Raw genomic sequence first — 24,976 nt, forward strand, 5'->3', positions numbered from 1 at the left:
GACTTTTTACAAAGGTATTGGCTTTTTCCTCTTTTGATAGGTTTGAAAGCATAATTGCTTAACCTCTTTTCACATTGGTAACAACTTCATTTCTCTTCTCCTCACCTAGTCTGCCTGCCCTGGTCAATACTATTACTTTTTCAAATTAACCCAAGTGCACCCTTGCAAGCACTTTCTTGAGGCCCACAAAAATGAGGGATTTGTTTCGTGGAATCGGTGAAAGGAAGGGGGAATCAATAAAGCAATGAAAAGCTGTGCTCATAAATTAGGATCATTTAGGATATCCATCCTAATAATTTTCTTTCTGGACCTTCGCCAGAATTAATGATTTTGCACCCATTTGCTTGACAAGAATACATGTCTCAGGGTCAACATATTTCTCTAACCCAAATTCAACATGCCCTCAACGGTTTTTAAGAAAGCTTTTGCAAATATTGTCTCTAAAAAAGTTTAAGGGTTACATACACAAATGGGCTCCAACTGGCAACTCTTCTTTTTGACCATTTTTTCCCCTACTAATTGAACGGCTGGATATCATGAAAATGTTAAATTTGAACACCTCTATTCAATGTAGCGAGTTCTTATCAAGGACAAAAAAAAAAAAAAAAAAACAGCAATCCAAGTATCACAATATCAACATTTGACAAAAATACCACTAGGCTCCATTTAAATATGTATGAATTTGAAATGATCAGGACAAAAATACATCTTTTGAAAAGTTGCACATGCTTGCTTGTTTCCTCTCCTGTCTACCTTTACCCCCAAGCCCCACCTATAAAATGTCATCCACCTATTCTGATTCCAATATTGGTTACCACCGAAAAGAAAAAGAAAAAAACACCACCTTGAAAATATGGGGTATTGCATTTGATGAGTGACTATTAACCACAAGGGAGCCAATTTAAAAACAAAGGAACCCTCAACGGAAAAGAAAACAAAGGTACAAATAGAGATGGTTACTTCAGCGCAATAATCTGCTTCCTGGAGGAGCTTCACATTTTCATTAGCGCTTTGCTCCAGGTTCAGCCAGCTTCTTTCCAACAGAGAAAGTTGACACCTATTCTCAATCATCTCATCGTCTTATCAAATGAGGACACTTCTAAAAGAGCATAATATTTGTCCTCCCATCTCCCTTTCACACCAAAATGTGGACAATTCCTTGATTTTATACATAATTAACTAAAGAGAGTATGAAGTGGAAAATGCACCTTGACTGGTGAACAATGTTAGCTAAGAGAATTCATAATAAACCAGCCTTCAAACCCGTGTTGGCCTCACGTTCTTGGAGCTGTGGCAACATCCAAATCTTGAGAAGCTTTTCTGCAGTTAGAAACATAACTCCATAACATAAATGCAGCTAGCAATCTTAGGGCAAAATAGAGCTTTCATTCTCTTTCTTGACCTTCAAATCCAAACATCAATTTATGGAATTTTGCTATCCATATTACTTGCTCACATGAATTATTGACTACAAACTATTGCTTTGATACTAAAGAATATTTACCGGTGGACTTGACTTGCTTTCCTCTGCACTAGATGAAAACAAAAATGCCTTTATGGGCCTCAAAACACAAAACAATTACCACCCAAAAAATCTACCAATCCTATAGTTCTAAACCAAGTCACAATCTAGGCAGGCCTTACAAGTGCAGCCACTGATTCCCTACTGGCTCCTTTACTGATCAAAATTCATGTCAACTCCTGAAAACTTCTACTAAATATATTTGTATCACCATACGAACACTAAACTCCTGGAGTACTGCGTCCCATAAAGAGATACTTGAGATCTTCAACTTTCAAGCGAGTAGCTGAGCCACCACTTGGATCTTCAACAAAAGCAGATGCAACCATTTTTCTCTTCTCCTCCTGCAAATCAAGATCAAGAGCAAAGAAAACTGCAATCAAAATTTGTAACATCTAGACGTACACTAGGACACAACAAACCAAAAATATTTAATACTTGTTTTCAGAAAAAGAGAAATTCTCGTGGACAATAGAACTTATGTAATAATACCTGGAGAGCTAATATTCAATCTTCCACTGTGTTTTTAATAGTGAGTCGGGTTACAGTAACAGGACGAGTCTGACCAATTCTATGTGCTCGTTCTACAGCCTGATCTTCAGTAGTAGGATTCCACCCCAGATCAAGAAGGATAGCATGCCAAGCAGCAACCATATTCAAGCCAAGATTTCCTGCCTTTAGCGACATTACCATTACAGTTACCTGCAAAAAATTTTCAATAATTTTGATGCTCAAGGCATTCGCAGATTAAGGCAGTATGAATATCCATCATGCACAATTTCATTGATTTGACATATTGCAGAATTCGCCTGCATATTATGAAGAATACCTAACAAGGTACCCCTTCAAGCTTCAAATAGACTTTTCAATAACTAACTCCATCATAAAGAAAAGTAAAAAAAACATTCCAACTTCCAAGGCATTGAAAAATGTAAGAACCACACCACAGGATCAGTGGTGAAATCTTTAACAGCCCTGTCTCTAGCAGCCAAAGTCATTGTGCCATCAAGCCTCCTGTACTGTATACAATGCTGGTTCAATGAAATCTCAACCAAGTCCAACATGATAGTCCACTATGAGAAAACAATTGATTTTATTTGTCCTTCAGTTGACGAGCTTGAATAAGCTGTTGAAGTTCCATTGCATCCTGCGGCATGATTTAGCTCTGGCCTTGGGCTCTTTACCTGACAATGGGATTGGAGAATCTCCAGAACAGCTCTAATTTTTTATGAGATATACTCATGCTGTAGAACCATCGATTTATCATCAAATTCAGGATGCTTAGGACCAACATCACGATTATCAGACACACAACTTTTAAGAGTAGCTTCAGAGAAAACAACATCAGAACCGAGTTGTTCTTTACAGCCACGAGAAGGGCACGTATTTTCATCGCCTGTTAAGTAGTCTGACACACATTGATAGCAGAAAACATGGCCGCAAATGGTAACAACAGGGTCCTCAGGAGGATCCTGAGATAGCATCGAGTAATTCAAAAGTTATATAACTGTCATCAGATGCCACAAACTTTCATTTTGATAGACAAAAAAATTGTTAATTTGCATGTGTATTGTGCACACACTACAAATAACTAAAGAAGAAGCATATAACAGATTCTGGAAAGAAACCACGCCGAAGACTCCTCCAACAAACCTTTCAACACAGAGAAACAGAATTAGTGAATTACTATTGCTTAAACATTGAAACATTGCCAACATAAAGGACATTCAACTAAAGATGTGTCCATAAAATAGCAGTAATTAAGTCAACAACAAGAGCTTGGAAGAATTCAACTAACCCAAACTATCAAAAATCATCTCGCATGCAGCATAGTAATTTGCCCCTCATATTCAGAATTCAAGTATATAAATTGAAAAGAAAAAAGGTGCAAAGCCCAATCAAACACAAAAAAAAAAAAAAAGGGAGAGAGCAACACACGCACATATAGTAGTTCTGATGATTCAATAATATTATTGCTTCAATTCGAAGTTCTTTGTTACTTCAACCGGATAAAAATCTTATTGATGAGATGAATAATTAAGTCATCATTTATTAGTTGATTGTATCATTAACCATTTCTTTATTTTGTAAACTGATATTGTTTTTTGCAAAATAGTTAATTACGAAAAATTTATTAACTTAACAAAAAAAGTAAAGTTTTTTCACATGCAAAAACACATACAAATTATCATATTTTCCGTAACATCTTAAATTTTAATTAAAATCATATATTTTAAATGTGAAATGCTAAATAACTATAACTTATAACTTATTTGGTATTATCCGTAATTAATATTTTTTTAATATTATTAAAAATATTATATGTTTTTTTCTTATGAGAGGAAACTTTATTTTTTCCGTTAAGCTAATAAATTTTTCTTAATTAACTATTTTGCGTAAAACAATATCAGTTTACAAAAATCTCATGAGACAAATTATAAATTTTGTTGAACTATCTCATTTTCTATAACAAAGTAATTTTACTTTGTATAAAACTAAGTAACCATAGAAGACACCTCTATATCTACATTATTAGCATCAAAATGAGAACATGTATGACTATTTACAAGGACAATTATGACACTACCAAAACAATTGGTAATTAAAAATGTGCAAAATAAAAAAATGTGTATATGACTATTATGGAATGTCAACTTTGTATATTTATTTGTATCCCTAACTTATAGCATAACAAATATGTATTAGCTTAATTATAGGATTACTTTCCTTCTTAGTTAGGATCACAATTGTATAAATATGTTATAATCCTTCTTTGAGATATGAGAAAATATTTTCACAACATGGTATCAGAGCTATTGTGAAGGAAATTCCTGTTTCTTTTTTTTTTTTCTCTTTTCTATTTTTCTCTACGTTTTTGGCTACTGGAAAATTGGGTCACCACCAAAGGTGACCATCTTGTCTCATCTCCCACCCCAAACGCCAGTTGGGTTGCCGGCGACTAGCTCCCCGGAGGTCCCATCACCAGTGGAGCCGCGTGTGAGCTGCACGCGCCGACAAAAGGATTAACGCAGTTTCACGCATCGGTGCATCAAAGCACGTGCGCCGTCCAGTCGCCGTCCTTTTCTTTTTCGAGCACTTCCAACGGCCTCTTCTTAGATAGGGATAAGTTACTCAGTGTGTAGCTTTTTGATTCTTGTGCCTTTTGTGATTTGGAGGTTTAAAACGGTATTGTTTGGATTACACCAAGGATCAGCCATAAGCCCTTACCTTTATATATTAGTTTTAGATGAACTGACGAAACATATACAAGAGAGTATTCATTGGTGCATGATGTTTGCGGATGATATTGTTCTGATAGATGAGACACTAGAAGGAGTCAATAGAAAGCTAGAACTTTGGAGAAGTACTCTAGAGTCAAAGGGTTTTAAGTTAAGTAGAACAAAGACAGAATACATGCATTGCAAGTTCAGTGAAGGCCAAACTGGAGATAGGGAAGGAGTTAGTTTGAATGGAGTGATATTGCCCCAAAGTAATCACTTTAAATATCTAGGCTCAGTTCTTCAAGTAGATGGGGGATGTGAGGAGGATGTTAGTCATAGGATTAAAGCCGGATGGTTGAAGTGGAGATGTGCCACGGGAGTTTTATGTGATCGTAAGATTCCCAATAAATTGAAAGGAAAATTTTACCGTACAGCCATACGACCGGCTATGTTATATGGTAGTGAGTGTTGGGCACTGAAAGAGTCGTATGCATCTAAGATAAGAGTTGTAGAGATGAGCATGTTAAGGTGGATGAGTGGCCATACTAGACTAGATAAAGTCCGTAATGAGAGTATTAGAGAAAAGGTAGGAGTGGTGCCAATTGAAGATAAGTTGAGAGAAGGGAGATTGAGGTGGTTTGGTCATGTGAAGCGTAAACATACGGAGGCTCCAGTTAGACAAGTAGAGCACATTAGGTTAGAGGATAGAAAGAAAAAAAGAGGTAGACCTAAATTGACTTGGAGGAGAGTAGTACAACATGACCTAGAAGCATAACACATTTCTGAGGATTTAACCCAAAAGAAAGCGAATCCATATAGCCGACCCCAAATTTTTGGGATAAAGGCTTAGTTGAGTTGAGTTGAGTTGTTTCTACTATTTTTTGACAACCCCTGCGTGTTTATGAATCATCTCGTATTTGTTTTGACATTGCTTTCTATGATTTGGTTTGCATCTTGGTAGTTTTGAAGAAATTTTGGGTAATTTGCTCCTTGATAAATTGGTTGTGTTAAGTTTCTTAGAATGGCAGATACTAAGAATGTAGTTGCTGATGTGATTCCTGTGATGACTAAAATCACGGAGCTCAAACTTAGTGGTTTCAATTATTTAGAGTAGACCGTTAGTATTTATTTGTAAAGTATTGATAAGGATGATCACCTTACAAAAGATCCTTTTAATGATGATACAAAGCAGACTTGGATGAGAGAAGATGCTCGATTGTTTCTACAGATTCGAAATTCCATTAGTAGTGAAGTAATTAGTTTAATGAATCACTGTGAGCTTACTAAAGACATGATGGATTGTTTAAAATTTTTGTAGTCGGGAAAAGGAAGTATTTCTTGTACTTATGAAGTGTGCAAGGCATTCTATAGAGCAGAAAATGAAAATAGGTCTCTTACGGCTTGTTTTATGGATTTTAAGCGAGTTTATGAGAAACTCAATGTATTGATGTCATTTAATCATGATATGAAAGTCCAACAGGCTCAAAGGAAGCAAATGGTTGTGATGAGTTTTCTTGCAGGCCTTCCTCCAGAGTTTGAGACTGCCAAATCTCAAATTCTTTCTGGTTCTGAAATTTCTTCACTGCATGACACTTTCACTAGAGTACTTCATACAAAATCTTCCCAACCTCCCCAGTCTGTTAACAGTGCTTTGGTTGGTCGCAATGATAGTGGGAGGCAGGGCCACAGAGGAGGAAACAGAGGAGGGTTCAATGGCAATAGGGGTAATCAGCGAAGTGGGAAAGTTGCCCATAACTGTGACTCAGGGGGCATTGTGTGCTATTATTGCCATGAACCAGGGCATACAAAAAGAACATGCCCATAGCTTCAGAATAAGAATAAGCGGATTCAAATGGCGAATATGGTAGCCGAGGAGTCTACCATAGCTCCTCCTTCTGAAAAAACTATTTTAGTTTTAGCTGAAGAATATGCACAATTCTCTCAGTATCAGGCATCACTAAAGCCCACTAATTCACCAGCCGCTGCTATTGCTGAGTCAAGTAATTCCACTATATGCCTTGTGTCATCTTCTTCAAAGTGGGTCATTCATTATGGGGCTACAGACCACATGACAGGTAACGCTAGTCTTTTATCTCAATTTCAACTTCATTACTTGTTTTCTTCTGTCACTTTAGCTGATAGGTCCAAAACTTGTATCATGAGTACTAGTGTAGCCAATATATCAACCTCAATCTCTATCTCCAGTTTTATGCTTATCTAAATTTGCTTTAATTTACTCTCTGTTAGTCAACTTACCCGTACCCTCAATTGTTGTGTCTCATTTTTTCTCAATCATTGTCTCTTTCAAGATCTTATGACGAAACAGATTTTTGGTAAAGGGTATAAGTCTAGGGGCCTGTACATCATTGACAAGCAGGTGCAGAGATCTCTTGTGTGCTCCAGTGCCTTAAGTCCTCTCGAAGTTCATTGTCGGTTGGGCCATCCTTCCCTATTTGTCATGAAGAAGTTATGTCCACGGTTTCAATCTTTGTCAGTTTTAAATTGTGAGTCATGTCATTTCGCCAAACACCATCGTTTATCTACAGTATCTCGAGTCAATAAACGAGCTTTGTTTTCTTTTTAATTAGTTCATTCTGATGTATGAGGTTCATGTTCTGTCATTTCTAAAACTGGGTTCAAGTATTTTGTTACCTTTGTTGATGACTACTCTCATGTTACATGGTAATTTTTAATGAAAAATTGTTCAAAGTTATTTTCTATCTTTTGTGCCTTCTGTGCTGAAATCAAAACACATTTTAATGCATTTGTTCATACCTTGAGAAGTGATAATGCAAAAGAATACCTTTCCAGCAGTTTCAGAAGTATATGTCACAAAATGATATTAGACCTCTTATGTTGATACTCCTTCTCAAAATGGAGTTGCCGAAAGAAAAAATCGTCACCTTCTTGAAATAGCTAGAGCACTTCTTTTCCAAATGAAGGTACCTAAACATTTTTGGGCTGATGCAGTATCCACGACTTGTTTTCTGATTAACCGTATACCATCATTTGTCCTTCACGGTGACATTCATTATAATGTGTTGCTTCCCTCTAAGTCTCTGTTTCCCATTGAACCTCGTATCTTTGAGTGCAGTTGTTTTATTCGTGATGTTCGTCCGTAAGTCACCAAATTAGATCCCAAGTCTTTCAAGTGTATCTTTCTTGGGTACTCTCATCTTCAAAAGGGGTATTGGTGTTTTTCTCCTACTCCCAATAAATATATTGTGTCTACTGATGCTATATTTTTTTAGTTTACCCCATTTTTTTCTCAATCATCTGTGTATGACAGTCAGGGGGAGGAGGATAATCTCTTAATATATACTACGTCTAGTCCTCTCCCGTCATCTAATCCTTCAGCCTCAGTACCAGTTCGGCCTAAACCACCAGTTCATCATGTTTATTCCAGGACCTTTCCTAGGAGGATGGAAGAGATCTAAGACTCAGACTCACTCTGTACTGGCTTCTTCGTTGGGAGATCCAATTCCTGCTTCTGGTCCTGATTGGGACCTTGATTTACCAATTACTCTTTGTAAAGGTAAATGCACGTATACTTAACCTAGTTCATCTTTTGTTTCTTATAATCAGTTGTCTTTTTATTCTCAGTGTTTTATTACTTCTTTATACTCTATCCACATTTCCAAAACTGTTAGTAAGGCATTATCCAATCTCGACTGGTGTGATGCTATGAGAGAGGAGATGGAGGCTCTAGAGGCTAATGGTACATGGGACTTGGTATCTCTGCCCACTGGTAAGAAGGTTGTAAGTTGTAAATGGGTGTTCACATTGCAAGTGAATCCCAATGGATCTATGGCTCGGTTAAAAGCTCGTTTTGTGGCAAAAGAATACGCTCAAACCTATGGAGTTGATTTCTCTGATACTTTTTCACCTGTAGCTAAACTTGTTTCTGTTTGCTTGTTCATTTCTATAGCAGCTATATATGATTGGCCCTTGCACCAGTTGGATATCAGGAATGGCTTTTTTCATGGTAATCTTCAAGAAGAGGTGCATATAGAGCAACCACCTGGGTTTGTTGCTCAGAGGGAGTCGGGCAAAGTTTGCAGGCTTCGCAAATCTCTTTGTGGCTAGAAACAAAGCCTCGAGCTTGGTTTGGAAGATTTAGTGAGGTGGTACAACAATTTGGTATGCAAAAGAGCAATTCTGATCATTCTGTATTTTTTAGGCATTCTAAAAGTTGTCTAATCTTACTTGTGATATATATTGATGACATTGTCATTATTGGAAGTGACTCTGCTGGCATTTCATTACTTAAGTCATTTCTTCAAACTCAATTTCAAACAAAAGATTTGAGTTTATTAAAATATTTTTTGGGCATTGAAGTTTCAAGATGTAAAAAAGGCATCTTCTTGTCTCAAAGGAAGTATGTCATTGATTTCTTAACAGATACTGGAAAATTAGGTGCTAAACCATGTAGTGCGCCAATAACTCCTAACGTTCAGCTTACAGCAGGAGATGGTGAGCCATTTGATGATCTTGAGAGGTATAGGAGATTGGTTGAAAAGCTGAATTATCTAACAGTGACTCATCCAGATATTGCTTACTCTGTTATTGTTGTGAATCAGTTTATGTCTTCCCCTACTGTTACTCATTGGGAAGCTTTGGGACAGATATTGTGCTATTTGAAAGGTGCTTCGAGTCGTGGTCTTTTGCATAGCATTAATGGAAATTTAAATGTTGAGTGTTTTTCAGATACAGATTGGCAGGTTCAAAGATTGACAGGAGATCAATAACAGGGTATTGTGTTTTTATTCGAGGAAACTTGGTGTCATGGAGAAGTAAGAAGCAGAGTGTGGTTTCTCATTAAAGTGCTGAATCAGAATATCGGGCTATGGCACAGTTAGTATGTGAAGTTATGTTGGTGCTTCAGTTACTGGATCAGGTTAGTCTTAAGGTTCCATTACCTGCAAAATTATGGTGTGATAATCAAGCAGCTCTCCATATTGCTTCTAATGATGTGTATCATGAGCGAACTAAACATATCGAGATTGACTGTCACTTTATTCGAGAGAAGATTCAATAGAAGGCCGTCTCAACAAGGCATGTCAAAACAGAAAAGCAATTGGGAGATATTTTTACAAATGCTCTAAATAGAGCTCGAGTTGACTACATTTGTAGCAAGTTTGGCATGATTAACATCTATGTTCCAACTTGAGTGGAAGTGTTATGAAATGTCAACTTTGCATATTAATTTGTATCCCTAACTTATAGCATAGCAGATATATATTAGCTTAATTATAGGATTACTTTCCTTCTTAGTTAGGATCACAATTGTATAAATTTGTTGTAATCCTTCTTTGAGATATGATAAAATATTTTCACAACAATGACCAATGCTAAAAATTTTTTATTAATCAAGTTGATAAGATTAGCCATTAAAAATATTCAAGGCATTTTAACTGGGATTAAAAAGCATCAGTTTCCACTGATTGGTTAAGTATTTAATCCCAATTCAAAGAATCCAACAACTACATTACCTTTTCAACCACAAATTTAGATTTATATCATTGTCCACCACTCATCAATAATGTACTAAAATAATCAATCCCTTACGCAAGCCGATCTACATGTCTTGTGTAAGAATTCTCAGTAGCCTCACAACAAAATGCAGAAAGAGTGATTATTTTCAGGTCACTGAACCTAGACGACAGAAACATCATTTTCATTTCATGACACAGGGCTCCCACAAACATATTATCATCCAACAACTGCATAGGAAAGATAGCAATAATGCATAGGAAATTCATCAGGGAAAAGGTTGCACCATTGCAACAATAACTACACTCACCAATTCTTGTAGGGTGTAAGCAGAGTGTTACTCAACTATAAGAAGTTTAAAGCACTCACATTGCATGCATGAGAGATCGCAGAGGAAGTAGCCAAGCATTTCATTAGATCAATCACCATATCACTAGGAAGTATCTTTGCCATTTCTGCAGAAACTTTTCCAAACAAATCAGAATTAAAACTTTTGACAAGAAGAGGGTGGTCACAAGCCTGACGAAGTCGGAAAAGCATCAAAAGAATGTTTGCATAGTTTTGGTTTACTGTGCCAGAAGCAGCACAAGCCTGCAAGATAAAAATCTACAACTTTATGTTGCATAAGAAGTTAGCATAGGGAATATTCAGTACAGCCGAATTCAACCTCACAAGACCACCAAAAGAACCTTATTCTCAGCTGAAACTGAAACTGGAAGGATGGCAGTGTTTCAATACTTCAAAGAATGAATATCAGTATCATAGAGCAATGCATGTCAGCTAGTATCAGAAAATGGTTCTTTGAAGTAGGCCTTTTTTTTTTTTGAAGAAAATAACTTAGTTATGGAAAATATTCCCTGATCAACATTTTCTGAGAAAATGAATTGTTTTCTGCTAATTTGGTTGTGACACTGGAAACTATTTTCTGTTGTTTGAAGTGCAATAAACCATGAACTATTAGTTTCAGAGCCATCACCAGCATTTCTAGTGCCCATTGATGCTTACCTTTCCACAAAAGACGAGATGAAATAGCACAAATTGTGCTTATTTTCAACAACATGCTGCTGGGACTGAGGAGACCAAACCACTCAGCTAATGCTGGCCATTCAAAATTCTCCACAAGTACAAATTTACAAAGAATGAAAAGCACCTTGAATTTAGAACGAGAATCAGCTTCTAGCTGGGTATAGAAAGCCCGCTCCTCCATTGAGAAATCTACCTTTGTCAAGCATATTGATTTTGGGGGTAACTTAATTATGGGCTCCCCATCAATTAATGTTCCTAAATCAAATAAACTAATGATAATAAACACCAAACAGTAACTATGATACAATTTAAAGTTTAAACATTCAAAATAACATCTCTATTAGGTGACACAGCTAAAGCAATAAAACATCTATGCCTAAGTATTAAGAATTCCATATATAAAGCCATAGTCAAATTCATCAATCATCAGGATGTATTTAAAGAGGATTAACTAAAGGTGGGAAAGGTTATCCACTAATATTGAAAATCCTTTGGAGAAACTCTGTTTAGAAATATTCAAACTTACTTTTTATCAAGTAAACGTATAAAGAGACATTAAATCTGAATGCCTATTTCAAGAAATTCTGAAAAGTTCTGATTTTGGAGAGGCTGATCATACAAAATCCACAAAACAATACCCCATGGATCCACTCGCAGGTTTTCTTCACTTACATTACATTTGATATAGCTTTAAATGCTTTAAAAAAATCTCTTCAAAACAACTGGAAATTTGGCACTATAACCATTTAAATGATTTAAATACAAAAATGGGGGTCAAGAAAACATCCAAAACTGAGTCAGACACCAAGGATCTAACAAGTAAATTTTCAGCTGATATAAATAAAAAAATAAATACATGCACCACCACCCATGAATCTTTTTCCCCAATTGTCTGACCTAAATGTCATATTAGAGGCCCAGCCTGATAGGGTACTCCTGTATCGGTAGAAATAGAATACTCTCCCTAAACTGGGAGAGGCACCTTCCATTATAAAAATTAGAAGCAAGCAAAAAGCTATTTAATGCCTTTCCTATTGTGAAGGTACTGTTGTTCAAATGGCCATTGCCAGATGATAATGGATTAAAAAAAAGGCAGATGCCAACAATTGTAAACGAAACTATTGAAAGAAAAATGAATAAAAAAAGAAATCTAGGAAAATCTGCCATGAACAAGTCACAATTGTAACCAAAAAACAGTGTGTTAATATCTACCTATGTCTGAACACCTTGATGATTAAATGTCCAAAACATAAAACAATTTCCATGCTAAAACATAAGAATTATTAGATGCAACTAGAACTAGGAGAACACCTAAACATACCATTAGAATCCCTAAGAGTACCTATGAGAAAATGAGGCCACCCCTATATATCTTTTTTTTTTTTTTTTTTTTTTGCTTCATTTCAAGACAGTGAACTTCTTGTTTCTGTGCACATATTCTAAGTCAAAATGGCTCACCATTGGGATGCACCATCTATGCAGAAGAAGAACTCGCAACAGGAAGTGCAGTAAGACTCCAGGAAGGATATTAAAAGAAATAATCTATTTGGAATCCATAGAATGGCTAAAATCATTTGATGGCATGTTCAACATTTAATACATGCACAAAAATGATTGAAACCCAACAAACCACTGAAACAAAGGGAGAGAAAGCCAGCACCTTTTGTACGACACAGCATTATTGCTCTAAGAACTACTTGTATTTTCTTGTAACCATGGAGTGAATTTCTAGATATTGGAACCATTATAGTGGTATAAAAAGATTTGTAGATAGCATAAGGATCATATCTGAGAAATCTGAAATAGCTATACAAATCATCAATTGCATTTTGAATAGGTGTTCCAGATAAGCACCACCTTCTTTTGGTACGAAGACTGCAGCAGGCTCTAGCAACTTGAGTACGATGATTTTTAATTGTTTGGCCTTCATCTAGTATCACCCTAAACCAAGCAACGCTAGCAAGTGGACCACAATCATAATCAACAGAGGAACTATCTATTCCCTTCCTACCCTTCTTTCTCTTCTTACTAACATTAGTCATCTTCCACCTCTTCTTATTAATTAAAAATTCAGAAGATAACCCATACTTCTCCCCATCCTTTTCATCAGCCTCATCCTCATCAACTAGAGGTCGCTTTGGAACTTCATTAGCAGCAATAGAATGTGTGGTCAGAACAACATCATAGTCTGCCAATTCAACAGGATCCCTTGTCCGACTGCCTCCATGATAAACAAGGAAAGTAAGCTTAGCTTCATCCGCAACTTTATCATCCAATTCCCTTGCCCATTGCTGAAGAATACTTGCTGGACACACAACCAGTGTACCAGCAGCTGATCTCTTTCTCCTAAATGGCCGCATAGAAGTACTAACTTCTGGAATTGATTTGATATCATCAGATTCTCCAGTTCGCTTAACTTTGTGCAAACCAGGGCAGCTATTTTTATCATCATCATCTAAATTCTTCTGACTTTGATTTTGATTCCAAGGACTTTTGCATTTGTATGAGGGCAATCATTGAGACAGTTTTACCAAGACACTATGGAATATAAAAGCATAATGAGCATTGATGGAGAACATAAAATAGAAAAACAAATAAAGGCGATGAAGCATTAACTAGATGTCTATATCAGTAACCTGATGATCAACTAGAATTCCACCTAGACAATGTAAACTTCTAGTTTCCTTCTGAACCATCCAGGCCAATGCAATCTTCTGTAAAAATAAATAAATAAATAAATAAAATTGGTTTTAAAAATTGTACTCGACAAAATGAAAGAACATCTTACAGTAGATAAATGAAAACACCTGATGTCTTAGAAGAGGCACGGACAACAGACCATCAGGTGGAGTAGCCGCGGTTTTTGGCTGATTGAGATCCTGGTAAAATCAAGATCCAACAAATTTGAACTGAGATCTTCAAATATTAACTCCACTAGCAAATTAAGATGTAAAGTGAAGAAGCAACCTAATTCCTTTGTTCAGATTGGAATCTCATATATCACAATCAGAGAACATGGAGAATTATATTTCCCTAAAACTTTACAAACAGACTCAAATGTGTGACATAATTGTAAGTCAAGGATACCAGTCATTCTTTTTTTCTCATTTAACAAATATGAAAGAAAAGAACTGAGTCTATCCTAGCAACTGCTCAGAGTTATCTTTACCAGACATGAGATTAGAAATCAAACATGATGACAATTAGGATAAAAATGCTTTTTCAAGTTCATTCATCAACCAGCTTTGAAAACAAATTTAGCTGAATTACTAGAACAGCCATTTCTATATACTATTATGCTCAACAACAACAACAACTAAACTTTTATCTCAAACTAGATGGGATCAACTATACGAATTCTTTTGCACCATTTAGCTCTATTTGAAACCAATTCCGCACCAGTATTCTTAAATTGCAAATCTTTTGATACATATATACTCATTATGCTCAGCTCAACAACATTGTAAGCTGAGATACATTATTTTGTATAGATTATGAAACAAACACTTAATTGAGAATGCATATAAATATGCAAAATTTTTATATTATAAAGATTATTAAACTCAACTCAACTCAACTAAACCTTTATCCCAAGAATTTGGGGTCGGCTATATGAATTATCTTTCTCCATTCTAAACGATTTTGGGTTAAATCCTCGGAAATGTGTAATGCTTCTAGGTCATGTTGTACTACTCTTCTCTAAGTCAATTTAGGTCTATCCCTTCTTTTCTTTCTATCCTCTAACCTAATATACTCTACTTGCCTAACTAGAACCTCCGTATGTCTACGCTTCATATTGTTTATGTTTACTTAATCCTTAAACTCATGAACAAGCCTTGAGGTCATGTGAAAGTTTGAGAATAAAATAAATGCATCGTATAGGAATTTGAAAAAATATACATATTGAATTACAAGGGGGAAAAAAAGAGCTTACCAAATTAATAGTTTTTCTTGTTAGAAATTGAAGAGGGAATTGGCTTTCCAAAGGCATGATTTCATCAAACTGAGGACTTATCAAACTTCGACAACTACCACTCTATGACTTTCACTCAAGCTAGATTCAAATCTATATAATTATAGAGCAATCTTTAACACCATGGTGCTCAATTTGGCTTTATTTGATTACAACCCCACCAACTCAACTCAACTCAACTCAATTAGGCCTTTATCCCAAAAATTTGGGGTCGGCTATATGGATTCACTTTCTCCACTCTAAACGATTTTGGGTTAAATCCTCAGAAATAGAGGACGCCCCAACGTTTATATCATTTGAATCCATATCATAAGGTGTGACGAAATTTTTATGCTGGTTATTGCCACATGGAATTATTGTGAAAATTTAAATTTTTAATTCAAACCTAGCACAGTAACTATTCAAACCATTTGTTATCTCTAAACCATCAAAACATAGAAACAATAACTCCAAGAAGTACCTCCAATGCCGCTTGATAAATCAGTCTCTCATCATTCCCAGCAACACTTTCTTCACCAACCATGGGACTATATGCAGGATCACTCGAACCAAACTAAGCAGAGGAAGCGGGCTTTCCATGCATCAAGGATGGAGGTAGTATCCTACTTCTGTTGTTTTCATACATCACAATATCCTCATAATTTCCCCTTCGGTAATGGGCCCTCATATTATTGGTCAAACTTGGCCCTACCAAATGGTATGCGCTTCCATAGATATCATGAGTATGACTACTACAACCATTCTCCACTAAGTTTGCCGATTTACTACTAATTGGAGATTGATGAAGAGAAGCAGGGAGGGTCCTCTTCAGAGCTTGTCGAGAATTAACAGTCTGAGGCTGACCCATATTCCCATTTGCCATAAAATCCAAAGAATCATCTGCTTGTGTAGCTAGCCTATTTGAAGATTTTAGAAATGAATGGTCATTTACACTTGATGATATCCCACTAGAACTATATACTCTTGTGGGAGAAGTATTATGAGTGTGCACATCATATCTCGCAGATTTAACCAGTACCCCACAATTAGGAAACAAAACAATACATTCAACTTTCAATTCTCAACCTGTTATGTTCTACCAACACCTACTGAGAATAAAATGGCATCAGGAGGTTTTGGAGTTAGATATTGAATAAATAACCAAAAAAATAAAGGGAAGTCTGACACGTACTCCCAAAGTTTGTCCATGATGTAGTAGCCCAAGATGGAAGAACGCTAGACTCAGTATATCTCCTTGTAGGTGATTTATCAAATTCATCATCTTCTAGCAACACATCACTATCACTATCAGAACAGATATCTATGGGAACTATTGCAGCCATCAGAGATGAATGGTAAATGTCACGACCCAACCTATGGGCCGGACCGGCACTAGGACCTGGGCCAGCTTAAAACCCCCGAGCCCCGTAGTAAGCCAAACTATTCTTCAAATCCATAACCAGGCCCACAATTTAGACCCAATATGCATATAAGATAATTTAAATCAAATTGTTATAATTTCATTTCGGGCCAACTTAGCCCAGAAATTTTCAGAAACTAAAATCAGGGGAACCCGGCTCAACCCTGTTATCTCATTTACAAACTGTTTAAATACCATACAAATCTTCATTTATTAATCTCAAAATTTTTAAATTAACACAATTTCTAACAAGGTTCACACTATTACTAACACATGCGGAGTTCTAGATTTTAAATTTAGAAAAGATAGTAAAACAATTAAATAATCGACGTTAAACCTGCGAGGAAGAAAACAGGTTGCTCTGTTAAATAACTCCTCCTGTGGCCTGGAAAAATATTGAACAGGAGTGAGCGTTCGACTCAGAGAGTAAAATATCAATTTTAACCATAATCTCTATAACTATCTAAAACTAATGCACCCTGTAGAGTGAAATGCAACATCAGCAACAAATTCACATCATAACAGCAAAAAGGTAATTTGGAGCACTCACACACCCAATAATATCAATCATAATATATGGCAATTGATCCCCTATACAGCTCTCTTAAATCCAACCTGGTGCCAGCGAAGAACTCAAGCGGGACTTTCGCTTAATAAACCAAATCGGGGTCCCAGCGAAGAACTCAAGCCGTGACTACCCCCGAAGGATCAGGTCCCAGCGAAGATCTCAAGCCGTGACTACTCGTCCTATCCATAGTACACCCCACATCACACGCACTCCAACGCACGCACACTGCTCCAAATTACCATAACAACATATATGGCACTTTAACAGTTGTGAATGCAACATAAAACGTGCCTAGAGTTTAACTACATAAATATATACATATAAGTGATGCATGGACATGCTTGAACATATAATAATATCGAAATTACAATTAAAATTAATATTTTACTCACAGTACACCGATGACTATTATGGCTGCTGGATGCAGAAAAATAGCTGACCTCGACACCTAATAATTAAATTATAAATTTATTAGTACTAAGCTAAGATAAAACTCTAAAGCGGCAATAGAAAGCCTAATTCATGCCGGAAATCCAGCAGAGTTTCCCCTATACCTGGGACCTACCCAACCTGCAAAAAGGCTCAAATAACACTTCTAAATTCTCAATTTCCACAATCACATCTTATCAATATCACATGGCCCCTCCTAGGCCCTCCAAATCAGACAATACTCAAAATCTTAAAAATTACGTTTTAGTCCCTATACTCAACTCAACTCAACTAAGCCTTTATCTCAAAAATTTGGGGTCGGCTATATGGATTCGCTTTTTCCACTCTGAACGATTTTGGGTTAAATCCTCAGAAATGTGTAATGCTTCTAAGTTATGTTGTACTACTCTCCTCCAAGTTAATTTAGGTCTACCCCTTTTTTTCTTTCTATCCTCTAACCTAATGTGCTCTACTTGTCTAACTGGAGCCTCCGTATGTCTACGCTTCACATGACCAAACCACCTCAATCTCCCTTCTCTCAACTTATCTTCAATTGGCATCACTCCTACCTTTTCTCCGATACTCTCATTACGGACTTTATCTAGTCTAGTATGGCCACTCATCCACCTTAACATTCTCATCTCTGCAACTCTTATCTTAGATGCATACGACTCTTTCAGTGCCCAACACTCACTACCATATAACATAGCCGGTCGTATGGCAGTACGGTAAAATTTTCCTTTTAATTTATTGGGAATCTTACGATCACATAAAATCCACTCAAACAAGATCTAAAAATTCTAAAATTTTGCCCCGCGGTCCTTAATAATATTATAAGGCTATTGCAAAATGAATTATAATTTTCTAATCACCCATGAATATTTTATTCAAGAATTTTACTCGATTCCATAAGTTTCCAACATCTAACATATTCTTAATTCAACCTAATTAAATATTCACATATTTAAACCTCCATCCTCAAACTTCAACCAATTATATAAAATTTAATTATCTTAATTTCAAATAATCTTATATGCCCATGTGCTAAAAATCTAACTAAATTCCATCTATATTTTTCAAAAATATTCTACAATCACTCAAAAATTCAACAAACACCATAGAATATCTCTAAATAATTTTACTTTCATCATATATTTTTCTTAGAATTTTTCTCCAATTTTTCCTGTTTAAGAAACACTGTATTTATGCTCCACAGACAGAGAAATAATAAAAATTGTCTTACCCGAAGTTTATCTGTCTCAAAAATTCCAAAAATTTATGAGGAAGCCTATGGAAGTTGAATCACCTCCATAGCCTATCGAAGCCACCGCCGGAACCACCGCGCACGGTGGCTGGCCGCCGGCGACATTTGCCGGATCTGATCATACCACCATGTTCCTCTCCTCTTCCTCAGTCCATAGGTGGTCTCGGATCGTCGATCCAACGGTCGGATCGTCCTAGATCTGACGAAAAAGCTTGAAAAACCTGAAACTTCTCTCCTCCATATCTCACTCATCCGACCTCCATTTGCTGCAAAATTGGTATCAAAAGAAAGCTCTCGGAACAAGCTTTCCAACGCCACCTGAATTGCCTCGATCGGACGTCGGATGAAGCCGGAATCGGGCCGGAAAGCCGCTGCCCACTGTGCGCGCGTTTTCTCTCTTCTCCCTCTCTTGCCGCCGTTTCTGGTGGTTCTGGCCGTCGCCGGCCAGGTGGGGAGCTGCTCGGGAGGTCGCCGGCCGGTCACCGGAGAAGGAAGAAGAAGAAGAGAGGGGAGGAGAGGAGAGAAGGGAAAAATGGGGGGGGGGGGGTCCTCCTCCCGTTTTTGAACTTTTTTTTTTTTTTTTTAAGAAAAACTTTGGCAGTGACAGTGGAAATCCACTGTCACACGCCAAAGTCTCATCATTTCATTTTTTTTTTTTTTCTTGGTTGTTACATTCTTCCCCCCTTAAGAAAAATTCGTCCTCGAATTTTTAAATAAACAATAAATAAGGAAAATAAGATTATTAGAATAAGTGCAATCATTACTCCTCCAGCTATGCAGAGATTGATAAAACATTTATTCTTCAAACTCTTCGTATATTACATATGACATTCTACCGCTCTCTGATTCTACTATAGTGTCCTATTTGTCATCATCTCTTTCTAGAGGGCTTTTATCTTATAACTATTCATTGACCATTTTTCTGGCGTTTCAAGTATTCGCTATACCTCACTGTTCTTGACTTGATGTCTCATAACTTCAATCAACTTTGGTGTTTACCTCACTTTTATTATGCTCTAACGTGTCTCTTGGTGATTTCAGTCATCATTCCTTTGTTTTAATAATCTCTGTTTCTCCAATGACATAACTTATGTTCCTTATTCCATGGTATTCTATGAGTAGCTTTCCTATAGCACCTAATCTAGGCATCTCGTTCGAGATCTTCACTCTTCTTATGACCTCAGTGGTCAATACCTATAAATCTTCTCACTCCCATGATACTTCAAATTTTTAATCTCTTTCGTGTCATTACTAAGGTACTTAGACCAACCTCTATCCATCTTATGTAACTAGTCAAGTAGAGTCTCCTCCAAGGGCCAAGTGTATCATTTATCAACATTGGAAAGTAAACTGGGTTTCTCCTTCTAGGTAACAAAAGTGTTTATATTCCCTGACAACTCAATCCATGCGACTTTATCAATTCTCACTCCTTCTCTAGAATGGAAATATCTAGACTTCTTCTTTTAGCTTCTTAGTATGTGGTCTACTTCTGACACATTAGCACTCAGATCGAGGCTCTACTACTCCTTTAATCTATCATCTCATAATAACTTGTTTTAAACATCTCTTAGTGTGTTCCTAGCATACCTATTCCTCCTTATCCTCATCATTATAACTAGCTCTATCGAGCTTTCTTCCTATCCTTTGGATCTTATCCACTTCCTTTTCCTATTTCTGCTATTGTTGATATCTTTTCGACCTGCTGCACTTATTCCTTAATCTTAATCCTATTTCACACTTACACTTTTTTCTTTTTCCTTCAAGGATGTCCATCCCATCATCAACTTTAACTTTCATCTTATTTCTGAGTCTTATCTTGATTACTAGTTCTATTACTCCGGGAATTCTAACCTTACGATTTACTCCTACCAGCACATTCTTCACCTTATGTAACACTTATAGTTAACCATAGAAAATTTTTCTTGTATCCCCTTTTTCCAACTTAACTATCAGAACATTATCATTCCCTACCCGCCTTAGTAGGAAATTGCTTATCCTGGATGGATATGAGCCCCAGAAACTATAAGTTCCATCTGAACTAACACGGCTGTGGGAAATGTGTGCCATGCCTTAATTCTAAACAAAATACTTCCCATGTTCATTTTCCTTAATATAATCACATATACTGCCCATAGCTTTCCAAACTTCAGTCTCCACTTTTCCCATTAGCAACAATTCTATTCACTGTAACTCATTAGCAATTAGCACTTCCTCCAGTTCATAATTTAAAATAGTCACAAGCCTTAGTAGCTAACTCAATTTGACTCCTGTTATTACTCTGATCGTCCTTTCATACTTAACACTAGGTAAGTACTTACTGTCATTCTCATATCAGGAAATTATGTATGAATTGGTGCCTACCAAACTCTCAAATAACTAGGTCTCCTTGACTCAGTCTCTGTTCCTTATATAACCTTCTAGAACCAAAAGCACAACTAAACTTGAAAAGAAAGAAAAATACTCTTATATTCAACTACGCTCGATTGTCCATATAATAATGTTTAACCTATGTATCTTGGTTTTTCTCTCCAAATTTCATTATTTCTTAGCACAATTGTGCTCTACCTATAAGGTATCATCTGCATGAACCCTTTACCGTACCATTGTCCTTCCTGACATAATATTTTATAATCTATTAACTTTACTTATACTCGACCTATGATTCATATCTATCATCGTTTATATTGTGCCCTTAACTTTTGTTGATCCCTGAAAGATTTCTCTCGCTAGTAGATTCTTCCAACACTAATTCCACCCTTATCTATGGTCATTAATTTGATCCTTGAACTTTCTAGTGATTTATAACCACCCAGACTTATCACTTCTCGTTCTACCGCTACTGTTGTTCTGTCGTTATTGCTTTACTGCAAAGTGATTCTGTTGGTCACACTAAAAATGTTTGCCTGACATTTATAATGAACCTCTAACTACCTTTTCACTATCTCAAAAGTCTAACCTAAAGCCTATGTGTCATTATCTATAATTCTTTCCACTCATCATACCTATTTGATCCCTTAGACTGACTTTTATTCAACTTACTGCTTACTAACTCCTTTGTCTCTGCCTAATTAGATAGTCCGCAATACCATCGCACACCTTCTAGCATTTACTCATTATTATTGTATTCCATACCTCCATCACTTTCATCATATATTTTTCTTAGAATTTTTCTCCAATTTTTTCTGTTTAAGAAACACTGTATTTATGCTCCATAGACAGAGAAATAATAAAAATTGTCTTACCCGAAGTTTATCTGTGTCTCAAAAATTTCAAAAATTTATGAGGAAGCCTCTGGTAGTTGAATCACCTCCATAGCCTATCGGAGCCACCGCCGGAACCACCGCGCACGGTGGCCGGCCACCGGTCGCCTTCGACATTTGCCGGATCTGATCATACTACCATGTTCCTCTCCTCTTTCTCAGTCCATAGGTGGTCTCGGATCGTCGATCCAACGGTCGGATCGTCCTAGATCTGACGAAAAATCTTGAAAAACCCGAAACTTCTCTCCTCCATATCTCACTCATTCGACCTCCATTTGCTGTAAAATTGGTATCAAAAGAAAGCTCTCGGAACAAGCTTTCCAACGCCACCTGAATCGCCTCGATCGGACTTCGGATGAAGCCGGAATCGCGCCGGAAAGCCGCTGCCCACTGTGCACACGTTTTCTCTCTCTTCTCCCTCTCTTGCCGCCGTTTCTGGTGGTTCTGGCCGTCGCCGGCCAGGTGGGTAGCTGCTCGGGAGGTCACCGGAGAAGGAAGAAGAAGAAGAAGAGAGGGGAGGAGAGGAGAGAAGGGAAAAATGGGGGGGGGGACTTTCTTTTTTTTTTTTTTTAATAAAAACTTTGGCAGTGACAGTGGAAATCCACTGTCACACGCCAAAGTCTCATCATTTCATTTTTTTTTTCTTGGTTGTTACAGTAAATCTCCCCTGTTTCAAACAAATAAATTTCCCTTCCTTCAGCAAACTTGGTAAAAAAATTCTTCAAAAGGAAGCCACCCTGCACATACAAAACATCCGTATCTCATGAACATGCAGAAGGAACAAAAAGACTAAGCCATCAAGCACAAAATATCCTAACTTACCAAGTCTTTGCAAGGTCTTGAAATTAAGCCACAAATCCAATCACTTAAAAAGGAGCAACATCTCCAAGTTGCACCAATAAAATAACGAAGATAATCGACATGTTCTGGCATCTAACCAAAATGCATTCCACTTCCTTCAAAAATCAAATAGATCAGCAGTTAAATTTAAGACATTGGTTTTTATCTATTAAATTCGGAAAGAGTGCGAGACAAATTACGTATTAATTTATTTTAATCTGAACTTATATAAATGATTAAGTTATTTTGCACATCAAAATGACTAGCCAATTTAATGTTGCAATCCAACAACTTATACATTACCCTTTTACTTCATATTCTTTCGATGTTGGATTTCCAACACTCCCCCCTCAAGTGCAACCACATGATTGTCACTTGACAATTAGCTAGTATTTTAACCCAATATGAGCCCAATTATATAACTTTATAGGTGGCTAAAACCTATAACCCAGCCCAGCCTCTAATACCATGTAGAGAAAATGGACTGGGTCTAACTCCATCTCAAAAGCTAACTCAAGAGAGGAGGTTTACTCAAGCCTTTTATATAGTACAAATATCTTATCCCAAATCAAAGTGGGACAACACACCTTCCTCATGCCTAGGTATGAACATCTGAAGCGTATAATTTGCAGACAAACACGTCTACAGATAACCAACATTGAAGCAGAATAGGCTATAATACCATATTAAATTAAGCGAAAGTGTCGATTAAATTACGTATTAATTCATTTTAATATGAGCTTTTATAAGTAATTAAATTATTTTATAAATCAAAATGACTAGTCAATGTAATATTGCTACCTAACTACTTATATACATATTGTCCTTTTATTCCATATTCATATTCTTTCGATGAGGGATTTTACTTCCCCTGAAGTGCAACTACATGATTGATTGTCACTTGACAATTAGTTAGTATTTTAACTTGATACAAGCACAATTATACAGCCATGAGCCGCTGAAACCCCACAATTAGTTACATTCAAAAATGAAAATTTGCTAAACTAACTTCAATCACAAATCATCATCAATCTCTGAATTAACTTAGACACCAGCGATATTATGATAGAAAGTAATGAAAACAACAACTCAAAATTCCTGACAATGATCGAAGTTCTATATCTCCTTAAGCAAACAAATCCTACCAGCAACGTTTCTATGTCAATGACATTGAAATGGGTTCACTTGCAAATTGTTTCTCGATTAGGAAAAAAGAATAACCATTTTAAACTCCGTCGCACAAACTACAGTAATATCCACAGAAGGAGAAAAGAAAAATTCAAATTGTATACAAAATTGCACCCTGAACTAAAAACCCACCAAAGGAAGAAAAAGGGGGGGAAATGCAGAAATAACAAGAGAGCAACCGAGTAAAGCAAATACAAAGACAAAATAAGACTGAAATGCATAGATAATAAAAGGAAAAAAAAATATAAAAAGAGCCGAAGAGAGAGGATAAAAGCCTACCTGGGTCGCCATTGTAGTTCAGTGGAAGAGTATTAAGGTTCGGATTGACCTAACAACAGTAAGCTCGCAGTGTGACAGAATCGAAAGAAATGGACTGACGAGTGGCCGGACGACGAAGAGAACTGTGAAAATAGTGGGGAAAGGGCAGACGGTAGCGTTTCGAGAAAGGAAGGAGACGTTTTTTTACCGTTACGTGCAATTCCCTTTAGATTTTTTACACCTTTTTCTTCATATTTCCTATATGTTCTATAAGTAATTTTATTTTAAACTAATGGTTGAATTTCAATTCCACTTCCATTTAAATATTTAATTTTATAATATTATTTTATTAATTATAAAATAATTTTAATTACCTTTATAAATATTATAATGTGAATTTATTAAATTGACTTAATTTTTATTAATCCAAATAATTTTATTACCATATAATATTTTAATATAATTATTTTTATGAAATTAATTTAAAATTTTGAAATTATTGAATGTATTTTAATAATTTGCTTAAAAATCTTGA

General features: G+C 36.3%; 1 pseudogene; it reads right to left on the minus strand.

Annotated features, from left to right (window-relative positions):
- Positions 1 to 639: 639 nt before the first annotated feature.
- Positions 640 to 24,680, minus strand: LOC110666609 (helicase-like transcription factor CHR28; annotated as a pseudogene).
- Positions 24,681 to 24,976: the final 296 nt, after the last annotated feature.

The sequence above is a fragment of the Hevea brasiliensis genome, chromosome 6 (assembly GCF_030052815.1).
Source record: "Hevea brasiliensis isolate MT/VB/25A 57/8 chromosome 6, ASM3005281v1, whole genome shotgun sequence".
NCBI lineage: Eukaryota > Viridiplantae > Streptophyta > Magnoliopsida > Malpighiales > Euphorbiaceae > Hevea > Hevea brasiliensis.